Below are 22,316 nucleotides of genomic sequence, written 5' to 3' on the forward strand. Positions count from 1 at the left end.
AAATAAACAAGAGGCTATGTAATATAAGTAACCAACAAGTAATGAGGCTTTGCATTCAGGTAGAGTGTTTGATAAAGAAAATGGGCTGAACAAACTTTCAGATTTCCCTGGTTGGGTTAAACAGTGACAGATATGAGATCCAAAATCCCTCTAACCCTGAACTGTAAAAGTCCAAAATCTCAGAAGGTAATGATGTCTGCTTGGCCTCCTAGAGAAGAATTGACCTTATTAAACACATTCCTATTAAGGAGCACATGTGAAAAAGTACAAATTCACGGAAAAGAGATCAGTGTGGGGAAAGGATGAGGTAACTTAACCCAAGAAGAAAAGAGAATAAACTAAAATTTATAAATCAACAGTTAAATCAAATGACAAGGATTGCATTTATACAGCAGAACTCATTCTCATAGCTGGAAGGCAAGGACCTGCTCCACTAAATCCAAAGACTACCAGAGACCACCATGAACCTGAACTTGGTAGTTTTGCTCAACAACTCTTTACCCCTGGTTGCTTGGTGTAGACTGACAATAGATGGAGTTTCTGGGCAAAGGTGTTCCTTCAGGACCACAGGCACTTGCTCCAGGGTTCTTTTGTAATAGAGCTGGCTCTCTTCACACCTCCTCAGATAAACTGCCAATTCTTTTAAGGTTAGGATCTCAATTTAGTCATGTTTATTTTCCCCTGCAGCCCAAATGCAGACACCCATGGTAGGCACACAACAGCTGTTTTTAAAATTCCTACTGAAAAAAAAAAGAAAGAAAAAATTCCTCTGATTTTACAAAAGGGCCAAACGGAATCATGATCATAATAGCAGTAATAATCATGCTCTACCTTTATAGGATGTGTACCAGACATGGGGTGAACATTTATTGCTTGATTAAATATGTGATACAGTCAGTATTATTATGTGTATTTTATGGAAGTTAAAGCTGTAAATTCACAAAGGTCCTTAGTAATCTGTTAAAGAAGACATGGCTAGTATGTTCAAATATAAGTACTGAGAAACATCTGGATACAGTAGGATATAGGAACCCAATTAGAAATAGAGGCTCAAGAATAGACTAAGTAAATTGGTGTTTTACACTCATAGATTGGTTTCAGTATGGTCAGTGTTGTGAGGCACCACTGATGAAGATACTCATTGATACAGACTATGGAAAAGAAGGCATTCTGTCTTTGCACACAGAAGGTGGCTGATAAATTTGATAGGTGAATGCACAAATGTCAACAAATCCTATTCAACTGGGAATGGACACTGGTCCTTTCTCCCTAGATCCAGAAGGTTGAGAACAGAGAACGGTGAGGTCCCTTGACTCAGAAGGCACAGCCTCAAGTCAGGATTTGCTGAGGCTACTTATGGCTCAGCCATCTCTGTTTCTTTTTTTTCTCCCCCCAAAAGATCCACTCAAATTTTGAAATATGCCTTGTAGAAAAGTTCTGCAAAACAAAATATGTCTTGTTCATGTTTTACATGGCTCAAATGTTGGGAGCTACTGTATTAAAATCAGTAGTAGAAAAAGTGTTACTTTATTTCAGGCTTTCTATTTAGGATTTAGATAGTTTAACTCAACCTTAAACAATGATGTCTAAACTCCAAACCCATGTTCCATGTGGCATGTTACACACACTCACCTACAAATGTACTTGTGTGTGTGTGCGTGTGTGTGTGTGTCCGTCATGCTGTAATCACAGATGCAGTAACTGCTAAACATTTCTCTTATACTAAAATAATTATTAAGACACTTCAAAGCTGATTTCTTTAAGGCCCAGAAATAGAATCATTCATAACTAAAACACAAAACTTTGTATAAAGCTGTGCACACAAAAACAAATTTATTGATTCTTGCAAAGAGAGCCAAGCAAAGTCATCTCAAATAAAACTGAAGATAGATAACTGCATTCTCTCAACCAAATGAATACCCATTAAAATGTCCTTTGATAAACCAATAGAGAATTTATGTTGAGATTATTAACCCAGGAAAGCAGGTAATGTATTATAGGCATTTTTTTAATCTTTGCCACAATATAAAATGTTTCCTTTGTTACACAGCTCATATTAATTTAATAGTGGCATTACTTCTCAACTGAGCTGCAGAAATAGAATAATCTTTTAAAATTATTCATTAGGTCATCTTCCCCTTGTTCAGAAATCCCACAGTAACTTTCAAACATTTTAATCCAGAATTACTATGCCTTACAAGTTCCTAAAAAATCTGATGCCTATCTTACTCTGTATCCTAATTTCTACCCTCACCTGTGTTTCCCTTACTCCAGTTAACTGCTTTGGCTTAAGTCTCATTACAGGAAGCTCACTCCCGCCAACAAGTTTTTTTTTTTTTAAACTGGCCTTTTCCTCTGCCCAACTACCCTGCCCCAACATCTAACCCTGGCTGACTGCTTTTGTTCATTCAGGCTAAGTTCATCCCAAAGTCATCCTTCACTTTCCAACCTAAAATAGGCTTATCCCTGCTCTCAGTTCCAGCACTCGCCACTCTTTAAAATCACCCTCTATATCTATTTGTTTTCTTATTATCTATTCCTCTCCAAATTACCCCAAAGCCCTGCAAATACCCCTTGATAGAGGACATAACCCACCTGAGAAAGGGCACAGCTTGTCATGTGCAGCACTGTGATCCCGGCATCTAGAGCACTGTCTGACACATGCAAAGCACTGAGAAAAATAATCCTGGAGCCTATTGACAGGGGTGTTTTAAGTGCTTTTTTGTAGTGAATTCTCACTAAGGTCATATCTTTGGCTCTCTTTAAAAAGCAAGGACTATAGTATTCTCCAGCTGTAAAAATGCCTGGGTGGGGCCAGCACTGTGACATAGCTGGTAAAGTCCCCGCCTGCAGTGCTGGCATTCCATATAGGTTCAAGTCCCAGCTGTTCCTCTTCTGATCCAACTCTCTGCTAAGGCCTGGATCCAGCTCTCTGTTATGGCCTGGGAAAGCAGTGGAAGATGGCCCTTGTTCTTGGGCCCCTGCACCTATGTGGGAGACCCAGAGGAAGCTCCTGGCTCCTGGCGTTGGATCAACTCAGGTTCAGATCAGCAGAGCTCCAGCCATTGCAGCCAACTGGGAGTGAACCAGCAGATGGAAGACCTCTCTCTCTCTTTCTGCCTCTCCTCTCTCTGTATAACTTGGACTTTCAAATAAATAAATAAAATCTTTAAAAAAATGCCTGGACATAATTGCAAATAGTAGTAACCTGATAACAAAGTCATCAGATTTTGCAAGACACAGGGATAACAGATTATTCAGTGAGAGATGAATGCATTTTCAAGATAAAAGTTGCTTTATTGTCATCAAAATCCAGCAACTGACTCCTCACAGCACCCTGCGGTCCCCATGGAGCCTGACTACCCTCCTCCCTGCTGCACCCTGCATCCCAGTCCAGTCAGGTGGTCTCTCTTTCCCCTGAATGGCTCTTCAGCCTTTCAATAACAGAAGGGAAAATCACTTATCAAACGGTAAAGAAATCCTGCGCAATATCTAGATTATTTTTCTTATTCAATGCCAATTAACAGAACTGCCTTTTGTTGTTTGAAATTTTTTAATTTACTGAGATAAATTGGGGCCTATTCAGGTCAGGGACAGAGGAGGAAGGAGACAAAGGGCCTCATCAACGCCCTGGAAAGGACAAAAGCACCAAAAATTGTTCTTTGAAAAAATTACCAAACACAGGCCTTTTAAATGTATTCAGACTACTGCAAATGGGGCTTAAATCAGCATAACAATACAGTGCAGAAATAATCCTCCTTTTAATTATATTTATCTTTCTTCACAGTCAACCTAATGTCTTTGTGTTGTCTTCCTGTCAATCTTCCTCATCACCTTGACATAGATCTGAGGACACCATCACTTTAACTCAAATTTCAGATCTGCTACATAGCCACTCACCTTGGGCTACTGTTCATGATGCTAAATGTAAACAACTGTTTTTTGTTAGTGACCTTTTTATAAACCCTCTGGACACATGTGGTCATGAACATTTTCCGTATCTGCTGAAATAGTCAAGAGAAAATATAATGAAGATTTGATGGGCTAACAGCTGAAATGTGTGGAGAGCCCAGCCTGGCATATATTAAGAGCAGCACACACAGAGAGTTTTTTAGTTAATTAATTCTTACACAACAAAGCAAAATTTCTAATCAAGACCTTTCACTTAAAATGACCTGGGGCTTGTGTTTGGTGCATCAGTTAAGACACTAACTAGGACACCCACACACCCTATCAGAGCACCTGTGTTCAAGTCCTGGTTCTGCTCCTGTTTTCAGGTTCCTGCTAATGCACGCCCTATGGGGCAGCAGGTACTTGGGCCCCCGCCCCACTATGGAGATCAGACAGAGTTCTGGGCTCTTGGCTTCAGCCTGGTCCAGCCTCAGTGGTTGTGGGCATTTAGGGAGTGAATCAGCAAATGGCAGACTCTCTCTCTCTCTCTCTCTCTCTCTCTCAGTCTCTCTTCTCTCTCCCTCCATTCCTCACTCCCCCTCACCGTGTGTGTGTGTGTGTGTGTGTGTGTGTGTATGTGTGTGTGCGCGTGCACGCACATTTCTTTCAAGTAACTCTAAATAAATAAATAAATTTTAATTTAAAAAGTAAAATGACCATTGCAATTATAACTTATAGTGATATTTCAAAAGCCTTTGATCCTTTTCTTGTAAAATGGTATTTAAAAAATGAAATCCTATGAGACATTCACAAGAAGGCTGTCTCATTCACTAACCTTATTTGTAATTGAAAGAGTCTGAAGGATAAGCTCCCTTTTCCTTAAAACTTTCCAAGTAGTGTAGCAGGCACCACATGAAAAAGAGTGAAAACCTAAGACATTGACTTTATCACGAAGGAGCTCTCCATCCACTTGAGAGATTAAAACAAACAGCACAAATTCTACAGGTAGGTAGATTAGATCTGTATTTTATCTACAGAAAGGAGATATTAATAGGGCTAGAAAAATCAGAGCTGGTTTCTTGGAAAATATTACAAATGTAAATTAAGGAAAATGAATAACTTCAGAATTTTAATTCTGCTCTTAAGAAGAGTATCAGATTTGAGTCAGTATAACACAGACTTCTTAAAGAGAAGATTCTCAACTACCGGCAACACCTAGATTTGGTTATACTTCATTTAAGCTATGCGATTTTGGCATTTTATTTGTGAAACACTGGATTTCTTTAAAGCAATGCTGGAAAGGAAATTTGCTTAGTAGTTTAACTGGCATCTATATATGAGTGTTCTAATTTTAACTGTAAAAGAATTATTTAATAAACTGCAATTAGCTGTTCCCAACATCAGGAGAGCCTTCTTCAGGCTGGGTGGCACCAGCCTGCCACTGAGTAGGGAGATATAAAGCCAAGTTTCTCTCTCCACCCACCACAAAGGATTCTGACTTTTCCCCACAGATCCCAGAGCGCTCCAGTGGTCAGGAAAAAGCAAGATTAATTCCAAAGCAGAGAGGCCTTCATCCTTGACTCTGAAACATTTAAAGAGTGCCCGGGGCCTCCAGGGGCTAGGTGGCAGCAGATTCCTCAGCACTTTGTAGGTTTTCTACTTTGCTCAGTACCTGAACGCACAGTCATCATCCAGGAATCACTGTAATTCACGACTTTTAATTGATTGCTGCTTGTCTCTTTGTACTGTTCAGCAGATAAATAATTGCTGGGTGAGTTGATTTGATTTTCAGTTTCTGACAATTAAGTAAAACAAAGAAGTCAAAGGGAAAGGTGGTACATCCTAATGTACATTATGGTGTAGTTATATCTTAATGTCAATTCATATTCAAAGGAGGCATTTGAGACAAGGACTTGAATGTAGGTAAGACAACTTGCTCATTCATCTTCATAGCCAAACATACAATGGTTTGCTCAATCAACCATGTGGAAATCCACAGCAATCTAAACTAAGCATGCAGACATCCATATCACAGATCAACCTTCACGGAGCTTAAAAGAAGCAAAGATCTCTGGAATTTCTATTTTGACTAACAGCAACAAGTCTTTATATTGACTTTATATGTATATTCATTCACTAAATTGAATTAAAAGTCTGCTTTGATTGTCTTTGGAATTCCAGTGGAGAAAAGAATCACTATACACCCTCTATTAATTTGAAAACAACTGAAGTTTACAATGATTATCAAAATAGATAAAAATGGTGGCTTTAAAAATTATTTGGTACATCAGGTACTTTTCTGATTCAGACAGTAAATGAGAAAAATATTAAAATTGTCAGTCACAACATATACATTGTTATAGAAACATAAAAGATAAAAAATACCAGAAACTAATTCTCTAATCACCATAATAGATACAAGCATGATAGTAGAAATAGAAGTCTCTATTGTTTTCGCAACTTGGAAATAAACTTTTGTACCGGGAAATGAGAATAAGAAAGCATGCACACAGTTCTTTCTTTCCATATGCAATTCTAGCCCAGCTTTCTCCCAACATGTGTGTTTCTAATTTAAGCACATAGGATTTGTTTATTTGTTAAATGGGATTCTATTTAAGCTAGAGGATGTGCTAGATTGTAGAAATACTCGCAGAAGTTTCTTCCTAATGCACAGGTCTTGAGCAATTCCCAACAAAATCATAGACCTGGATGAGGGCCAGTGTTGAGGACCAAACTGTCAGCATCAAATTCCTGAGACCAGGCAGAACTGGCCTGCTTTCTAAGCTAGAAATTGAACCATGTTCTTCCATCACTGACCCTTTTTGATTAAATCCTACTTCCTAAATGAGCAGAACTAAAGCAACTACCAGAACACAGGCAGCAGAATGGAAGGAGAAAATATACTCCCCAAATTAAATTTCTTTAATGTCAGAATTCCGGAGTACAATTAAGAGGCACTGAGGGCATGAAAAAGAAGAAAAGAAAATCTCTACAAATACTGTATGAATGATATTTTGATGCTGTACTTGATTAAAAACAATGGCATGAGGCCAGGGTTGTGGTGTAGCTGGTATAGCCACTGTCTGGGATGCCGGCATCCCATATGGGCACCAATTCATGTCCGTCCAAGCTGCTCCACTTCCACTCTGGCTCCCTGCTAACGTGTCTAAGAAAAGCAGCAGAAAATGGTCCCTGCCACCCATTTGGGAGACCCAGATGAAGTTCCTGCCTCTTGGCTTCACCCTAGCCCAGTACCCAACATTGTGGCAGAAGATTCTCTCTCTCTCTCTCTTCCCTTTCTGTAACTCTGCCTTTCAAATAAATAAATAAATCATTTTAAAAAACATGACACTGGGGTGGGCATTTGGCCTAGCAGTTAAGATACAGGTTGAGATGCCCACATCCCAGGTCAGGTGCTTGGATTCAACTCTCAGCTTCAGCTCCTGATTTCAGCTTCCACTGATGTGGACCCTGGGAGACCACAGTGATGACCCAACAAATGGGAGAGAAATATTTCTCCCTCTCTCTAGCTCTCTCTCTCATGAATAATTTTTTAAGTCTTAAAAAAAGGCACTAAACATTTCTTAGGCTATAAGCAAATACCAAAATATCTTGCCAGTCTAATCTTGCATATCAACTCAATAAAAAGAATTGATTACACCAGCCATATCAATATCTAGACAAAACAACTTAAATGACAAAAATTGTCCACTAAATTTTCTGTTTTAAGCTAGTCTGTATAATTTACATAGAATATCAAGAGAAATATAGTTTAAGGCAACAGTAACCGTCTGGCCTAAAAAGTTATTTAAACTTCGTATTCTGTTTCTTTCTGATTGAATTCTAATAAGAAGACACAACTGGAAGCACCATATATACCTAACAACTTTGGGAAAAGCAGTACGTAGAACTGAAAACGGGTTAGAGATGGAGGGCAGGAGGAAGTCTGAGTCACAGGAAATTGTCCGAAGTGTAAAGCGGGAGCCCACGTTACAAAGGCAATGACATTCACTCCTGAGACTGGACTGGGTGCTACAACAGGAGTCATGGCTGCCACACATCTCTGATGACTCCAGGGGATGTAATGGACCAGCTAACTTTGAACGGCAATGATACTCATAGGAAGAAGCCATTCAGCAACACTGTGATGGTCTCAGCAACACAGCAAAGGAAACCCACTATTTATTTTATTTTATTTTTTATTTATTTGACAGACAGAGTTAGACAGTGAGAGAGAGAGACAGAAAGAAGGGTCTTCCCTCTGTTGGTTCACCCCCCAAATGGCTGCCATGGACGGAGCTACGCCAATCCGAAGCCAGGAGCCAGGTGGCTCTTCCTGGTTTCCCACATGGGTGCAGGGCCCAAGGACTTGGGCCATCCTCCAAATGCCTTCCCAGGCCACAGCAGAGAGCTGGACTGGAAGAGGAGCAACCGGGACTAGAACCCAGCATCCATATGGGATGCCAGTGCCGCAGGTGGAGGATTAACTATGTGAGCCACGGTTACAAAACACAAAAATATAACAGAAACAGAATAAAAAATTTGTCTAGGCAAATTTTACAGAACAAAAGCTAAAAAATAAAAAATATGTATATGGCACATGAAAATATACACATTATGAATAATAAATCAAGGATCTCTGATGCACATGTAGTAATCATTTCATAAGGAAAGAACAGAGCATGCAGAAGCACAAGCAGAAAAAAAACAAAGAAAATTTCTCTGAGATTAAAAAAATTGAGTCAGGTTAAAAGGGCACAGGCAAAAAATAGTAGAACTTTTCCAACACTAAAATAATTTTCAACAATAATTATACAAACAATCATACAAAGGAAAAAATTAGATTTCAGACTTCTTTATAAAACTAATTGGAGAAAACAAAGTAGGATAAGATTGACAAAAACGTTTAAGGGAAAGTAATTTTGGTGCAAGATTCAATAACCAACAAAATTACTGACCAAGAAAACTACAGTTACAAATATACAATTCTGAAAGCAAGCCTTCTCCTTATTCTTCATATTAAAAGTCTATAGCAGACCTAGAAATCATTCAAAATAACAAACATTACAATGAAGATAACAGAATTGAAAAGAAATTAGAGCTATCATAAAGACAATAAAGCAAAAAGTCTAATTCTACATCAATCTTAATCACTTATAGTATGGCCATGAAACTTTATTTTGCTGAATACATACCATGTTATAGGTAATGTACTAGGTTCTGCAAACGCAATGATTGAGCAAAACAGACATTAGCCATATCCTTATGGAACTTCTGAAAAGTTCAAAAATAATATTTGAAACTGGAGAGACATGAATTAAGAAAAATTATACAAATCTAAATCCCCAGTGTAGCTTTCCATCCCAGAATGGATACCTAAATACCTGCAGAATCAATCTTCTCGCAAATAATAGTTACAAACTCTGGCCCAAAAAAGAAGGACACTGCTTGAAGACACCAGAGAGCAACCAAAAGAGGCAAATTCCAGAGGAGAATCAAGTTTTGCAGAAAGGATGTGTTTCCCATTCATTTCACAGCCTCAAGCCTGATAAATCAACATAGTCTGTGCTATGCAAAGTAGCTGAAACTCTGACCCTAGGTCCATAGCTTTGCTAGTCTAAAGAACCAGAGGAGAGAGAGTTCTGGGAATGAGGGAGGGAAGCCCCAGATGTTATGTACAAGTTCCAGCCAAATCTTTGGCTGACCTTGAGTCATATATGTGTACTGTAAATTTCATGCAACCTAGCTAAGGATAAAAGAATCTAATTAAACTTTGAGATATCTCCCAGGAGAGAGTTTGAGGTTTGAGCCTGGTCAAGTTAATTCACACTAAAATGAAAACATTAACACTTTGCAGAGGTCTGTAACAGAAGGCAGAGTACCCCAAGCATAGCATTCAGTGTTTGAGATACAATTCAATAATGCTCAACAACAGAGAGGGAAATGTGGCTTTCTCTCAAAAGGAATCAACAGAGACAGACTCCAAGATAACAGACACGCAGAAATCACCCAATAATAAATTTAAAGTTGTACATCAACAGTCAGGACAAGGGCCAATCAAGTCACTGTTTCTCACAGTGTCCATTTCACTTCAACAGGTTTCCTTTTCCAATTCAGTCCCATCAAGGTGGCATGTACCAATGCCATCTCACTTGTCCCAGTGATCAATTTCAGTTCACAATTGACCATAACGATAGGTCTAAGAGTAAAAGGGATCACATAAACAAGACTAGTATCTGCTAATACTAACTGATAGAATAAAAAAGGGAGAGAATGATCCAACATGGGAAGCGGGATACACAGCAGACTCAGAATGGCAGATGTCCTAAACAGTACTCTGGCCTCAGAATCAGCCCTTATGGCATTCGGATCTGGCTGAAGAGCCCATAAGAGTATTTTAGGCATGGAAAACCAAGACACTCTGGAAAAAAAAAAAAAAAAAAAAAAAAAAAACCCTAAATGAAAGATCTCCACGAGTGAGATCCCAGTAGAAAGAATGGGGCCATCAAAGAAGGAGGTACCTTTCTCTGAAGGGAGAAGAGAACTTCCACTTTGACTATGACCTGTCTGAATAAGATTGATGGCCACGAACTCAAAAGGCTTCCATAGCCTTGGCAACTCATGACAAGAGCCCAGGGAGATTACTGATGCCATAAACAAGAGTGTCAATTTGTTAAGTCAATAACAGGAGTCACTGTGCATTTACTCCTCATGTAGGATCTCTGTCCTTAATGTGTTGTTCAATGTGAATTAATGCTATAACTAGTACTCATTTTATGTTTTACATATTATGTTCTGTGTGGGTTCAAACTGTTGAAATCTTTACTTAATATATACTAAATTTATCTTCTGTATATAAAGATAATTGAAAATGAATCTTGATGTGAATGGAAGGGGAGAGGGAGTGGGAGTTGGGAGGGTTGCAGGGGGAGGGAAGTTATGGGGGGGAAAAGCCATTATAATTCATAAGATGTACTTTGGAAATTTATGTTTGCTAAATAAAAGTTTAAAAAAGGACAAAAAAAAAGAAATTTAAAGATGTTGTTATATTTTTCTTGAATATTTTCTTGAGAATTTAAATTTAGTACCAAACTTTTGCACTGAGAATTTGCTAATAATTAAAAATGGTAGAAAACTGAAATGAGTCAATAAGCAGAAAAACATTAAAAGTCTCCAAAGTCCCATGTTGAAATCAGGTCAAATCATCACATAGCATCTAATATACAAGTTACTTAAACTATTCTAATATGTACAAAAAGAAGGATTTCCCTACTTTTTCATAAAACTAGTGTAATTCTAGTATTAAAAATAGGAGAATAATCATTATGTTCTTAAAACTGTATATATTAAATACACAAAAACTATTCCTTTAATATAAAACAAATAATTTTAAAAAGAAAAAAATATGAAAAAATAAAACCATGAAATAATAGGCCAATATAAATTTTTAAACACAAAAATAAACATAAGATATTACAAATTTAAGTAAAGACAAGAAGATATTTCAAATAAAGTACACAAGAAACACATAAAAAGAGATTCAATATCAATAGTATTAGTGAAATACAAATTAAAACTATGAGTTACCATTTGATATCCTTTAAAGCAGCTATAATAAAAAATGAATAACAATAAAACTGAAAATGACATGTTTTGGTGAAAGTATGGAGTAATTTACACCTTCAAAAATTGCTTTTAGGAATGTAAAATGGTGCAATCACTGTGAAAAACATTTTGACAATTCCCCCAAAAAGTTAAACATAGAACTACTATGTGACCCATCAGTTCCATTACTGATTATATATTCAAAAGAGCTGAAAACAGGTGCTGAAACAAAAATGTGTTCATGAATGTTCATAATAACATTTTTCACAGTAGCCACAAGGCGGAAACAAGACAAATATCCCTCGACTAGTGGGTGAATAAATAAGATGTGGTTATGTCCATACAAATGAATAGTATTCAGCCATTAAAAAAAATGATGTACTGATAATGTGGCAATGTAGCCAAACTTTGGACACATCATGCTGAGTGAAAGCAGATACAATAGGCCACATAGTCCAAGATTTAAACTGTGTAAAATATCCACAACAGGAAAATCCATAGAGACATCCACTAGTGGTGACCAGGGACTTAGGAGAGAGAGGAATGGGAAGTGACTGCTTAGTGGCCATGAGTTTCCTTTCCAGGCGATGAAAATGATCCATACAAGATAGTACTGGTAGTTGCATAACACTGTGAATGTACTGAATGTCACTGAATTTTACACTTTCAAATGTGAATTTTTCCACAATAAAAAAATGCACCAAGACCACTGCTTTTTATATAACTGCATGACAAATAAAAGAAAATAATAACATCTTATTTACACTATGAAGAATGTTTCAAAATCTTAGAATAAAACTGCTGTGAAATTATTATAAAAAGACTAAATTCTATTTAAAATTATCAATTTGATGATAGGGAAGATAAATCATGATTAAGAAAGGGAACACTCTATAACTGATAAATTACACAAATGGCTAAGTTAAATTTGAAGAATATGTAATTACACATAAGCTGAAGATAAATCAGTAGGATGGGATAAAGGGTCCACAAAGACCCAGTAAGATTTTCTTTTCTAATAAAGCTAGAAGTTTAAAACATGTGCAGAAAAATCATTTAGTAAATTACTACAGAACAACTAACCATTCAAAATGAACTTCAGATTATGAACCTGCAAATCAAACCAAAATAAACTATCAATGTATTGAAAACAGAGAAACAAAAAATGAAAGGGCAAAAGTACTAGAAAAACAAGAGACATACAATAATATTAATTATTGTAGCTTGATAACAGTATTTCTTACACATGAAACAGAAGCTGCAACAAAAAATTACTGACTGGTTTGCTACTTTAAAAACTTAAAAGGCAAATAATGAACTTGGAAAAACCACTACTTTTATAACAATTGATTTTATAATTATTTTTATGTATCAAAATTTTCTGTTTTCTATCCAAAAATAGAAAATCAAAAGTGAAAAATCATTTAGAAAAATACAAATATTTATACATTAACAAAAGAAAGGAGACATATGTCCAAAAAAAGTAAGAAAAACATTTGACTACTCTCATAATCAAATAATTAAACTATCTTTTCCCAATTAGATGAGCAAAAAGTTGTACCGGGAATGCTAATAGTGGCTATCTCTGGATAGAAGAATTTGGAAGTTCTATTAAATTTATTATAGTTTTTTACAATGAAGTTTTATAGCTAAAGAAGACATTGTGACTTTTCAAAAAATTATATTAAATCTAGTATTTTGCAATAAAACATTATTAGAAATAAAGAAGGTATTTTTTATCCAAAAGAGCTCCTTGAACGTGTGGACGAGGTGGCCGAGTGGTTAAGGAGATGGACTGCCAAAAGAGCTCCTAAAACATGGCAGGGACTCTCTCCAACGTATAGAGCCAACTGTCTGCAACTTCATTGCTTTGTCCCATCTCCTCTTCCCTCTCCTGACTTCCGTGTCTCTCTCATTCATGTGATTTTTATTTTTCTTCTAGTTACTCATCCTCTGCTGTTAACATAAATGCAAGCAGAATAAAGAAATATTATTACATAATAATAAAAACAGCTACCACCACTGTTGTTGTTGTCGCTGCTGTTGCAACAAAAATGCTGTTATTTAGATCTTACTGAAGCACCTTCATCATCACTAATTAACCTCCTGACCTGGTCCCAAGCAGCACAAAGAAAATTAAGGAGAAAATGGAAAACATCCGAACTAAACATAGATGATTAGTGGGCAGCAATGATAGCACAAGGGTTTTAGAGCAGCTTAAGACTGTTTTGTGCATTTACTATGTGCCAATTACTTGGTTATAAGATGATAGGGAGGTTAAATCATTTAATCTGACAGTATCTCAGTTCACAGATGTGCAAAATGAGCTTACACTAACTCCAAGGTCATAGCTAAGAGGTGGCGAGGCTGACTCACATCCCAGCCTGTAGTCTGAATAACTGCACTATTCTCAAGGGAAAGCTTGATTTGGGACCAGACACAAAATGCTAAAATCATTGCTTTCCCCTAATCCAATTGTGTGTCTCCCTCACCATCACACCACAGCCACACTCCACCTCAGCATTCCACAGTCTGAATTTATTTGAGGATTCAATAGTTGAAGAGGAGTGTGGAAAACCACGTCTCTGTCTGCATAAAACCACAACTGTATCCACTCCTGTGTGGCATTAGCACCCTCACACCCAGGACAGAGAACAGACAGAAGGACAAGTGAACTCAGGCCATGAAAGATAGGTTTCCAAATCTCAAAAGACAAATTCTCCTATTGAATGAAGACTTCTTGGATAGAGATAAATGACATTGATATACCAGGTCAAATTGGACTGGCTATAATAAAAGCCTGAAAGGCTAAGCCAATGCAAATAAAGTTAAAACTGGCAACCCAGTGGGACTTGGGGCATCAGCAACATTTTGAATTCTTCCTCTAGTGTTTTATGGCTTAATAGGAAGTCCAAAGAACGTTAAACCAGATTTTTATATCCATGAGGGTATAAATTTAATCCACATGTTTCTGGCTCATTTACACTTAAGTCATTCAAGTAATATTTTGTAAGCGCTGTCTCCATGTCTGCGATATCTTTGGGCATTTATATAAGTCTTTCCCCTCAAAAACAGGAAATCATGTTTTGCCCAAGAGTAAATGAACTTAAAATAACAAAGACTCTCAGACCACCATGCTCATCCAAAGCCGCAGATTTTTATGTAAAATTTCAACCCAGCAGTGTCTTAGTTTAATTGATTGATCTTGCTGTGCCAATTTCACATCATGTACTCCCATGGAGGAAGACAATGTTACATAACTGAGTCCAAGCCCATATATATCTCCTATACATAGCTCAATATACTTTCTGTGTACATAAGGTTTAACCCAATGGGTTTCTGGAAGATTGTCCTAAGGCAGACACTGCAGAAAACAGATTTTGAGACAAAGATCTGCATGTAGGAAGTTTTCTGAGGAGCGTGGAGTGGTCAGGGAAGCAAGATTGGGCAGAAGCAAAGAGAGTCCACAGCAGATGTCTCAGCAAGCTGTCAGTGTAAATGACTCTTCCGAGATGTCCCAAATGAGACAAGAGGCCAAGCACCTACTATCCTCACATCCACTGACCCCAGAGACGTGCGCACACAGACGGACCTTCATCATGGGAAAGGCAGCTACCATTAGTTGAAAGAAATTTCCCTGAGCAAGATTCATCTAAAGGGAGACCTGGGTGGGGTTCCACAGTGTCATTTAAAAGGGTCTGTTAAGGGTTTTTTGAAAATAAATCCCCAGGAAGATAAAATCTACCAGTTAGTCGGAGGAGCAATACAAATTGAGGCAGCTGGTAAAGGCAAGGTAAAAGCAAACCCATTTTTCAGACCAGCTTCAACATCTCACACCGATTCCATTTAATGACAATAAATATGCAATGTCTTTACTCAAAGAAACTTCCTGCTGTTGTTCCTGACATGATTCCTTCAATGATAAAACACCAATAAAAACTAAATACATTATGGAGGAGGGAAAAAGTGCAGCAGAGGGAAAAGCACTGCTAAAGACTATAGAGCAAACTTCATATAAATTTCTACTGTCTAAAATATTCCCGTGCTCTCAGTGCTTCCCATTCAATACTTGGATCAATAATTTATTCATTCAATAAAGATTAATAGTCCACTTGTTTTAGAAATTAAACACAAAATACTAACAAAGAACCTAGCTGTCAAAAAACACTGTGACTAATAGAGGAAATAATATTTAAACAAATCATTGTAATATTACATAAATAAAATACCAACTTAGTATATCCACGAAAGTTCTCCAGATGCTGCCAAAATTTCTAAATTCTAGCCTAGGATTCTAACCCTAGAACGTTCAGGATTCCCCAGGAGTCTACTTCCAAAAGAGATTCTCTTAGAGAATCTCTGAATAGAGGCTTTTCTGAGTTCTCATCTCTAACATCGCTCTAATCCAAATCAGAAATCAGGAAAATGCTCAAGATCAGTAGCCATCAGGGAAATGCAAATGAAAACCACAATGAGGTTTCATCTCACCCCAGTTAGAATGGCTTTCATCCAAAAATCCAAAAAAATAACAAGTACTGGCAATGATGTAGAGAAAAAGGTATCCTAATACACTGCTGATGGGAATGTAAACTAGTACGACCATGACAGAAGACAGTATGGAGATCCCTCAGAAATCTGAAAATTGATTTGCCATATGACTCAGTCATTCTACTCCTGGGAATTTGCTCAAAGGAATTGAAATCAGCATATGAGTTATCTATATCCCTATGTTTATAGCAGCTAAATTCACAAGAACTAAGATATGGAATCAACCCAGATGTCCATCAGCTGATCACTGGATAAAGAAAACATGTTATTTATACACAATGGAATACTACCCAGGCATAAAAAAGAATGGTATCTTGTCTTTTGCAACAAAATGGATGCAACTAGCGATCATTATGTTTAGTGAAATGAGCCAGTCCCCCCCCCTAAAAAAAAATATCATATGTTTTCTCTGATATGTGATAGTCAATATGGAATACAAAAAAATATAACTTATGATATGATTATTGTTTATAGCCCTTGTCTATATTCCTGTGGAACAGTGGTCTTTCTACTTTTTATTGGTGAACACTATAAGTAGTTTGCATTAAGTCTGTGATTATAAACTGAAATTATGTTATTGCAAAAATTAAAGGAAAAAAGAAAGAAAGGAAGGAGGGGGGATTGAAGGAGAGAGATAGGGAAGTATGGTTATTTTCTTAGAATTATATCTATGAAATACATGAAATCTGTTCACTTTATATTAATTTAAAAAAATTTTAAAGAACTATTAGAGGTTTTCCTGAGGCCTTCCAACTAGGTCCCAACCTCAACAGCAGAGTAAATCCAAAGTGGAAACCAGTGAAATTGCAAACTGAGCCTCGTTGACATGGATCCACTCAGCAAATACTGATAGACCCCCTTGTGTGCCCGGAATGAATCCAGGAACATAGAACTTGACTATAAACAAGGTCCCTTCCTCAGGGAGCTTACACGCTAGGGCAAATGCCAATCAATAACCAGATAAACCAAGAAATGCATACTGTGTTATTATGTAGAGCTAACTGCTTTGAGGGAGATAAAGCAAAAGAAAGGGAGAGAGAGAAGAGAAAGGGTTCTTTTGAAGATAGTCTAAATAGAGAAGATGATCTCTGAACAACTAGAAAAGAAAGAGGAAAAGTCACAGTAAGGCTGGGAGGAGATTGTGTGTGCCAGGCAAAAGAATACCAAGGCTCTAGAAAAGAATGCACTCTCAAATCTCCCAGAAACTCTCCTCCACCAGATAGTCCACCCAAACTCAAAAGCAGAGTCCCATAATTTAAGCCACATCTCTAAAATGTGTTTTTTTCTGGATATGAATTTTAAGTTGTGTGCGTCATAATTAAGACCTTCACAGAAGTAGATCCAAGGTGTCATCAGGTCCTGTGTCCAGACAACTTCATTGCTGTTTTCAGTTCCCAAACAACAGGAAAACCTTGCTTCACAAAAGAACTTCCCAAAACAATTTCTACTCAAAATCAGTAGCTATCCAGTAAAACAAGATCTACTTCCCAAGATCTAAACCTATAAAAGAAGTCCATCTTGTTTTTAATTTTAGAATACAACCCATTGGCAACACTCTTTTCAAAAATTTTTATATATTTATTTGTGAGACAGAGAGTAAGAAATAGAGAACACAAGTCAGTGCTGTGGCATAGTAGGCTAAGTCTCCACCTTCAGTGCCGGCATTCCATATGGGTGCCAGTTTATGTCTTGGCTGCTCCTCTTCTGATCCAGCTTTCTGCTCATGTCCTGGGCAAGCAGTAGAAGATGGCCCAAGTGCTTGTGCCCCTGCATCCATGTAGGAGACCTGGAAGAAGCTCCTGGCTCCTGGCTTTGGATAGGCCATTGCAGCCATTTGGGGAGTGAACCAGCGGATAGAAGACCTCTCTCTCTGTCTCTCCCTCTCTCTGACTGTAACTCCACCTCTCAAAAAACAAATAAAATCTTCTAAAAAGAGAAGGAAATAGAGAAAACATAAGTGAGCACACTCCCATCTGATGGTTCACCCTTTCCCCTTAAATATAACCAATGGCTGGGGGTTAGGCAGGGTCCAAAGGCAGGTACTGAGAATACAGTCCAGGTTTATCAAATGAGTGGCAGTAATTCAATTACTTGAGCCATCAGCTCTGCCACCCAGGGCCTCCATTAGCAGGAAACTGGAATCAGGAGGCAGATCTAGCAATCACACCTAGGTACTCTCATGTGCTACTTGAATGTCTTAACAGCTAGGCTAAATGATTCTTCCCCCAAAAGCCCTCTTGTTTGATGCATTCAGATCCAGTGGTGGATTGGTTAATTGATATTTTTCTAATTTGAGGAATAATTTAACAGTTGTGTGTGTATTTCTCTGAGTGTGTGTAGTTGTTTATCTATACATATACATATAAACAGACATATACACCATTATATATGTGCATAAACACATACTATATAATATATATGTACACACAGTATGAATACAAGAGAGCTTCAAAAATTTCATGGAAAGTAGAATTAAAGATAGTGGAAATTTTTGATGAACCTTTATGTACATGTATGTTCATTTTCTGCATTTTCTTTTCAATTAAAATATATAAACATGTATCCAAAGGAAAGTTCTCAAGACAACATAAAAAGTTTCTCACTTTATAACTCTACAATATAACAATAAAGGTCAGCATTTAAAAACAATCTTCACTTAACAGAATGTTCTGTGACGTTGTGTCTGTTGTTCCATCACCTGACATTAACCCTCATAAGAACTGGCCACCACAATCTCAATACCTTTAGTAAACCTGAGTCAGAGTTCAATCAGTTCTTTGATCTGTTTCTGACAAAGACCTTGGTAGCCAGATGATATTTAACGACACTGACTGGAAATCTTGGCCTAAGAGAAACAACCTCAGAAAAATCCACTTAGACTCTACACGGAGAACACATTTCCTGGGTAAACTCACATAAGAAATCATTTTACCCTTCACGTACTTCGCACCTCTTATCCCAATACAAAATGATCCTCTATCCTAAAAGAATGGTAGGACAAATGTGTGGCCTTCTAGTAAAAGATAGCTTAAGTTTAGTAGTGTCATAATAAGCCGATAGTGGCTGACGTAAGAATTGGTTTAAAAATTACCATTTCGTTTCAGTATATGCTTAGTTCTTACCTACAAAACTCAGAATCCACATTCTGGTCAATCATTTCCAATCTCTTGACATTCATACTACTTAAGTTACAGTCAACCAGTCAACAAGTATTTATTGCTCTGCCAATTTGGTGAAATATGCTTAGCAATAATAATAATTTCCTTTTAAAGTTACATATTCTAGAAATGGAACATTAAAAAAGCAAACATTCCACACATAAAGGCAGATGAAAATATTAAGAAAATGTTACTTGAAAGTTCTGGCAAGTGTCCTTTTTCTCCTCCCAATAGAAACATCAAGAGAATGTCTTCAGTACTTAGTTATGAAAGAAGAGTTCCACCCCAGAAATAAGAGACCACTTCATAAGTGCTATTTGACTCTCAAAGACTTTTGGAATTAACTTGTTGCTAAGTGAAAGTATAAGCCCACAAGTACTTATTGTTTCTTCTTGCCATTTTCACCTGGGATTATAATTAAATGAGTTTCTATGAATTAGCCATACTTACAACTGTGAAACCCAGGCATTGTTCAAGTTTAAAAGGAAGTCATTAATAAATTATATCTTAAATAAATTTGATGCTTGCACTACAATTCTAAGTCTCAACGGTTGAGGGGTTAGTGCAGGGAGCACATTTTCCTCATTTGCAAAAATAAAATATATTAAATTCTTTAAAAGTCACATGAGATTTTTAGGGCAATGAACTATTATTTTTAACACCATAATGGTGAATACATGTCATTATACATTTGTCAAAATCCACAGAATGTACAACACAAAGGAAGAACCCTAATGTATACTGTAGACTTTAATTAATAATAATACATTGTATTGGTTCATCATTTGCAACAAATGTTCCAGCACAAAGCCAGATGCTAATGTAAGGATAACTGGGAGGGGAAGGATGTATGTGGACTCTGTGTTTGCCACTCTTTTTATTTTCTTTTTCGGGGAGTAATTTTAGGTTTAAAAAAAAGTCTGAAAAATAGAAAGACTTAAACAAACACTATCATCATTTTAGCTTTGTACCAGATGGGCTAAAAATCAACATTAATAAGTATACCTTTCTGTATTACCTGTAAATGAAGTAGTTTTAGAAATTTACACCACTATTAATAAGTGTTGCCCTAGTACATCAAGCACAGACATCATCTGTACCTTACTCATTTCCTCTTTGTAGTGTAAGCACCCTTTAACTTTGTTCCAGCTTGAGACTTGAAAACGACATTCGACACAGGTCTCTGTGGGCAATTGTTCATTCAAGTTGCAGAACAAACAACTCATTCTCATCAATCATAGAGAAAACGCACACAGTGCAAAGCAGGGACTAATCCAGAAGTTTTCACCATTAGAGGACATCTAAGGGAGTCTAGAATCTATGAGTTTCATAAGTATTTTTAAAAGTAGGGATGGCTCAGTCTTCAATACCTATATAAATCCTCCTAGACACTTAAGGAGAAAAAGGAGAAAGGTTTAACTGAGCTATTAGTGTTGGGTGATATTTTGGTATTCTCAAGTCTGGTGTTTTGTTGTTTTGTTTTAACTTAGATTCCCTTTATGCCTATCTGATAGCCTTAACTTAATCCTTACAGTAACTATATCCAAACCATAAAAATAATAATCTTTTAGTCAGAAACTGCCATGAAGATTCAAGTCTCCACAAAAGAAACCAGGAATACAAAGAATGTTTGAAACACCCAAAAGATAAATTTGTCCAGGAGTATCTGTGGCATATCTACTATGCATCTAACACAGAAACAATTTTCACACTTAAAAGTATTATGGAAGTATTAATACACTGGTATCAGAAGGGATCCATAATTTACAAAAACAAAGCAAACCTCAGAAAATGTTTCATAAAAATAAACTATGTTTCTGCTAGGAAATAAATTCAAAATATTAATTGGATTATAATGAGTATTCTAACAGTACAAGAAACCAAAAACTCAGAAAAGGAAATTAGAGAAAAACATAAATCAAAATATTCAAGGCAAGAATCTTCCTTCCATAGCCCTACGGTGGGTGATCTATCACTCTTATTTCTCAAAAGAAATACAAACCAAAGTGAAAATGATTCTCCCCGGTGTCCAAATTGTTTTTCATTTGGTTCATCATACTGAGTGTTTTTAAGGTGACCTGTAGAGCTGTGACTTTCATCTTAAAAGTCTTCAAACATGTTTAGCCACTGATTTTTTTCTTCACTTTCTTTGTATTCCTTTCAAAACTATCAAATTAATATCAATTCACTCAGACTTACTTTTTGTTTTTAAAAACTTGCTTATTTCAAAACTTAGGAAAAGAAGAAACATTCCTATCAGGAAATTCCCTTGATCAAGTTATATAAATTAAATTCCTCAAAAATGAACACTGAAGTGCTTCCAAATTTTAGAATCAATCCCTGTTACTGAATTTAAACAACTATACCGCAAGCACAGAGCAGACCCTTGCTTGAGTTTCCCGAACGCCCCTTAAATGGACAAGCAGACCTCAAAAGATTCACTTGTCATTAACAGCCTCATTCTCCCCTTGGAGAACAACCTGGGGAAAAAATTAAATGATTTAACAATTTAAAACAAGAAGATAAATTTTAATTATGAAGCAATAGCATAAAGAAGCATTAGAAAAGTAGACATCCTTTATAAAATCAACTCTAGCACAAAATCTAATTGCTGCAGCAACTTGCATAAACTTGTATGTGTATCAAAATCATTTAGATTGTTTCTTAAAACTAGCAACAATTTTTAGAAAAGGTGACTTTTGGGGCCTGGTAACAACCACCGTCATTCTATCATGTAAGTTATAACTCTACCCCTGGTGTCATCTCTACTTTTGCCCATGTCTACCTTTCTATCACCTGTATCAACTGGATCACTATATCTGGGTGCTAGTCCACTTCGCCATTGTATAGAAAAGGAATGAAAGCAATCTTTACTGTCACTTGCACCTGATACAAAAGGACTTATTTTTCTATTTCATAGCATCTTGTCACTCTTTCTATCGTAAAGTCAAACGTCTCCATCAGAAAGTAAAATCTATCATGAGTATGATTTTTTTTTTGGTTTTCTATATGGAAGGTAATATGAATGATGTATTTGTTGTTAATTGTTTAATGTTGGCCTTCACTTCCAAATAAATCTACCAAGCTATCACATATTAATTTTTTCAAAAAACA

The 22,316-nt window shown here is 36.7% G+C and overlaps 1 protein-coding gene across 1 annotated transcript in view; it reads right to left on the reverse strand.

Moving 5' to 3' along the window:
* The window catches only part of PTGFR (prostaglandin F receptor), a 46,143-nt gene that overhangs the window by 20,820 nt on the left and 3,007 nt on the right, over window positions 1-22,316 (reverse strand). The window lies entirely within an intron of this gene.

The sequence above is a fragment of the Oryctolagus cuniculus genome, chromosome 7, assembly GCF_051225735.1.
Source record: "Oryctolagus cuniculus isolate XC-2025 breed Fujian yellow rabbit chromosome 7, ASM5122573v1, whole genome shotgun sequence".
In the NCBI taxonomy this organism is placed as follows: domain Eukaryota; kingdom Metazoa; phylum Chordata; class Mammalia; order Lagomorpha; family Leporidae; genus Oryctolagus; species Oryctolagus cuniculus.